This window comes from Pinus tabuliformis, chromosome 6 (assembly GCF_031772625.1).
Source record: "Pinus tabuliformis cultivar Carrire ecotype Pingquan chromosome 6, CPIR1, whole genome shotgun sequence".
Classification (NCBI taxonomy): Eukaryota; Viridiplantae; Streptophyta; class Pinopsida; order Pinales; family Pinaceae; genus Pinus; species Pinus tabuliformis.
The window spans coordinates 134,637,775-134,642,955 of NC_142292.1; the positions used below are offsets into that span (position 1 = coordinate 134,637,775).

General features: G+C 42.6%; 1 pseudogene; it reads left to right on the top strand.

The window, feature by feature from the left end:
• Window positions 1-1,625: 1,625 nt before the first annotated feature.
• Window positions 1,626-3,024, top strand: LOC149257721 (ATP-dependent 6-phosphofructokinase 2 pseudogene; annotated as a pseudogene).
• Window positions 3,025-5,181: the final 2,157 nt, after the last annotated feature.

Consider the following 5,181-nt stretch of genomic DNA (forward strand, 5'->3'; position numbering starts at 1 on the left):
TTAATTCCGCCGAATTTGGTAATTATTATATATACAAGGAGTAGTTTAAGAAAATGAGTAGTTTAAGGAAGTCACAAATGTGTTAAGAAAATAGTTGAAATTCTGACATTTTTTTTTTTTAAATTCAACAAAAATTTTGAGAAATTTAAATTAAAACTCTCAAACTTTAATATTTTGAGTGCTTACAGGTTTTGATGGCCATAAATTGATTTCACAGTAAAAAACAATTCTATCCTGAAATTTAAAAAATAAGAATGCGATGACCCAAAAAAAATAACAGTGCTGCCCAGAACCCTGATATAAAAATGTAAATACTATTAAAATTTTATATTTCATTTTCAAAAAGGATAACCATATTTTAATATTTTTTTATTAAAATTAGAGATTAAGGATGATGATCAGATTTGACGACGATGTACCTGTTAAAAAAAAAAAAAACATTAACGTAAAGCATTTAAGTACGCTTTTAAAAATACTTATTTTGTGTTTTTTTGATGTTTTTCCATATATAGTTATTATTATATATGGAATCAACGGGAATTGAATTATTTTTTTAAATGGAATATTCTGAAATATTAATGTGGGCTTGTTACGACAATGTATTCATTGCAGGTAGCGCATATTCGATATAAATAAAGTACGTCAAAGCACGCTGGCGAATATTAAAGGAAAAATTAGAAGTGAATATGTTGTACACGAACTTTCTATTTTTCAATGGAGTAGTCTAACTAGGCAGAAGAATTGCCCAGTTTGCGGGGTCGCCCGGAAAAACTTTTGGCTCTAGCAATCAGGAATTCCCTCTGCCACTCTCCATCACTTTTCGCCAACACCGCATTCCTTCGCCACCCTTCCACTCTTCCGCATTAACTCCGACTAGTATCTGTCTCACAGAGCCTCCCGTCCGAACGATTCGGAGTCACGTCGCACCGCAGACATCTACATCTGGTTGCCAAAATTCAAACTGAGGCCTCAACCGTGCGCGGAGCCCCCATCGCATGCCTTCAGAACTTGCAACCAGACAAAGCCTAAACCACTCACAGATACACCAGATTCTGCATTTTTCACCACTCACAGATACACCAGATTTTGCATTTTTCCTGCACAGGTCACGTCGCTAAACTAGATTATTAAAGAATATCTGTAAAGGCCTCAAGGACGATCTATTGCAAAGGTTTTGCCACTTAGCACAGTTTACATTTCGCAGAAACAATATTTTAGCAAAATTTGGAAACGCAGATCTCAAAGATAGGTTTTCGCTAATTTTATATTGTTGGATTTATGCGAACCAGAATGACCACGAGGAATCATGCTTGTTATGGCTAGCCTGGGATGAATTGTGATATTCATGTAACAGGCCTTTGGTTTCTCTGATTAGGCCAGTAGAGTAATAAGCCGTGGTTCGTTTCCTGCCCTTAGTCGTGCGACCTGAGATCGATTCTCGTTGATTTTATTGCTTAAATGGTACATTGTTATTGTTATCACCGTGTATGAATGTTATAGGTGTTTCAATTGTTACAGTCTGTGATTGATTCAATAGTTTTCAGCGTTATCATTGTCTTCGAACTTTCTATAAATCTTCTGTTTCTGTGTTGGTTACATTCTTTCCTGATATCTGCAATGCAGAAGTTTGAAAGGCATTCATCAACAGCTGGCTCTGTCATCAATTATCATGGCCAGAAGAGGATTCAAAGTACTCCCCACTTGAGAGAATACTTACAGGATGTACCCACTTTTAGAAATCCTCTTATGCATAACCAGTATTTTCTTCCCGTTGAAGGTTTTTTTGTGACTGAGAATGATATGGTTATGGAGGACATTGCTGTGGATATACAGACAATATCAAGGGAGACACAAGTGCTTTATCACAGAGCAGGGCCTAGGTCTGAGGTGTGCTTTAGCCCTGATGATGTCCATGCTACCATTGTTACATGTGGGAGGTTATCACCTGGTGTTAACACTGTCATCAGAGAGCTTGTGATTGGTCTCTGGTTTCAGTATGGCGTAAGGGATATCAAAGGGATTAGGTCGGGGTATCGTGGGTTTTATTCATCAAAGCCTGTGGTTTTGAATCCAAAATTAGTGGACAATTGGCACAAGACAGGGGGGACAATGCTGGAGACCTCAAAGGGGGGCTTTGATTTGCAGAAGATAGTGGATGGCATTGAAGCCAATGGTTTTAACCAGGTTTATATCATTGGTGGGGATGGGACCATGAAGGGTGCAGTGAAGGTATTGAAGAAGTTAAGAGGAGGGGCCTTAAGGTTTCAATTGTTGGGATCCCCAATTCTGTGGATAATGATGTGGGTATTATTGATGTGTCCTTTGGATTTCATACAGCAGGGGAGACAGCCCAGAGTGCCATCAATGCTGCCCATGTTGAGGCAGAGAGTGCCCCTAATGGAGTAGGGCTGGTTAAGTTGATGGGTAGGTATACTGGACATATTGCATTGCATTCAACTTTGGGAAGCAGGGATGTGGACTGTTGCCTTATACCTGAGAACCCATTTTATCTGGAGGGAGAAGGGGGGTTATTTGAGTTTCTAGATCATACTCTGGAAGAGAATGGACACTTTGTGCTTGTTGTTGCAGAGGGGGCTGGACAAGAATTGATTCCCAGGAGGCCTGAGGACAAGGAGAAGAGGGATGAATATGGAAATCCTACATTTTTCGATGTTGGGCCATGGCTCAGGGATGAGCTGAAGCGTTGGTGGAAGAAGCATCACCCCAATGAGACCCTTACATTGAAATATATTGACCCAACTTATATGATCAGAGCTGTGCCGGCTAATGCTGCTGATAATATCTACTGTACTCTGCTTGCTAATTCTGCCATCCATGGAGCCATGGCAGGCTATACTGGTTTTGCTGCAGGGCGGATAAATGGGATCTATGCTTATATTCCATTGGATCGAATCGCTGCTGCTCAGAACTTTGTGGATGTCAATGATCATAAATGGGCTTGGATGATGTCTGTAACGAATCAGCCAGACTTTTCCTCTCTTGCAAAATCTAGAAAGATATAGATGGGAGAAATGATCTTCAACATAGTGCAGGAGGTCGGATGCATGCCATTTTGTTTAAGGCTATATTTATAGTTCAGAGTACTAGCTATTTTAGTGCTTTCTTTGTCTAATCTGAATAAAAATGGTACAGGTGGAGGACATTAACCCCCCTTCCGCTATGTTCCCATCAGTACCAGGTGGGTGAGCCTTCCAAAAGTCAGCCACCATCCTCATATGATCACCATCCCTTAAACAAGTAGAGTTAAATTTAAAGGGAGCCTTTGGCTTATCAATGACATGCTGCAGTTCCAGGTAGATAGGTCTGTGATTAGATAGACCACCCGAACCAACCCATTTTCTAATATGAGTACCCCTGTTGACCAGAGACACTTTAATGAGGAATCTGTCGAGCCTTCTGGCCAGACTTGCCTCACTAGTTCTATTATTCCTCCATGTGGGCTGGATTTTGGCAGAGGGGATGTCTATTAGGTTGTGGTCCTCCAAAAGGTTCTCAAAGAATACTGACAGTGTATCCACCTGAGCTTGTTGTCCCCATGACTCCGCATACCCTATAGAAAAATTCAGATCCCCACCCAGTATTATGTTATCTTACTGGAGGATTGATGAATTTAGCAGTTTCCTCCAGTAATCGGCCCTGTCACAACAAGGGCCATATACATTGATGATTCTGTAGCCGACTTCAAGAGAGGGTGAAAATATGTCTGCTCCTAGGTATCTGTGTCCCCCCCAAACACTAAGCATCTTAATGGAGCGGTTGCATATACCCAGGGCTACCCCTCCAGATCTACCCGTGGCATCTAGCGAATGAAAGGACCATCTTGGAAGCCATGATTCTAGAAGGGGAGTGATGGTGCAGGCAGGACCTAGGGTTTCTTGGAGAAAAATGATATCTATAGCTTCCATAGCAATCAGTGGTCTCAAGGCTACCTTTTTCCCAGGGCTAGCCATCCCTCGGCAGTTAAAGGAGAGCATCTTCATGGAGGGGGAAGATTTAGGGTTTGCTCTACTCTAAGAACCCAGTCAATGGTTTTTTGTTTACCCGTGGAAATCTCCTCCCCTGCCTGATGCTTAGCTCTGGAGAGTGAGGAGGGGCGTCCCCGAGTTGGTTTAGGTAATGAAGGTGTACAATCGATACCGAAACCTATAGGATCAAGGCCCTGTGAGCATAACCTCAAGTGGAGGGGATATCGGGGTTCAGTGTTGATAGGATGGTTGGATGTCGAGTGTAAGGGGTCTCAGGAATGGATGGCTGAGAGATGGTGTATACTGGAGGAGGAGTCACTATAGGGCAATGCTAATTGATAGGGGTCAGCTGGGAGGGCCAGGGGAAAGGATGGGATACCTGAGAGGGAGTAGTAGAGTAGAGGGATACATCCAGGGGATCAGAAGCTCTAACTTGAAATTGAGAAGTAGAAGTACATAGAGATTCAGATGCATTAAAGGCAAGGGAGTGAGGAGGATTTGTCATACCCGTGGAAAATGCATCCCCTATAGCCGCCTGAGCTCTCGTCAGAGGTGGAGAGGGTGGCCGAAGTGGAGCTTTCCCATGCTTCTTCTTTGCATTTTTCTTGAGTGCCTTGCCCTCTTTTGTCAGGGCCTGCTGTGGCTGATCTTCAACCTCCATAGTGGTCTGAGATAGGTCCTGAGGGATTGTATTTCTCGAAAGTTTTTCAGATGTTCTTTGTCCCCCCTTGTTAATCATGGGACAATCCCTGTATACGTGGCCAACCTTGTGGTATCTTTGACATCTGTAAGGCACTCCTTCATAATCCAACAACTGTTTCTGAGAGTATGTCCTCAATTAAATGGTGATATGTTCCTGCAAACCCCCTCTAGTGTCCATGTGCACCAGTATCCTGGCATAGGCCATCTTGCCTGTGGAAATGTAGGACTTATCGAACTCCATATAAGTGCCAAGGGAGTTGCTGATGCGTTGAAAGATATCTTCAAACCAAAAGTGTAGCGGGAGCCCCAACAGTCTAATCCAAATTGTGCCAACCCCTATGTGCTTTGTTTCAGGTCGAAAAGAGGTGTCCATCTCTTCAGAAGTATAGGTGCATGCTCAATGTTCCAGAATGACGATAAAACCCAATTTGTGTGGTCGGGCCTGGCAAACCTTAACACGAACCAACCTCCCACGAAGGTCTGTACCATGGGT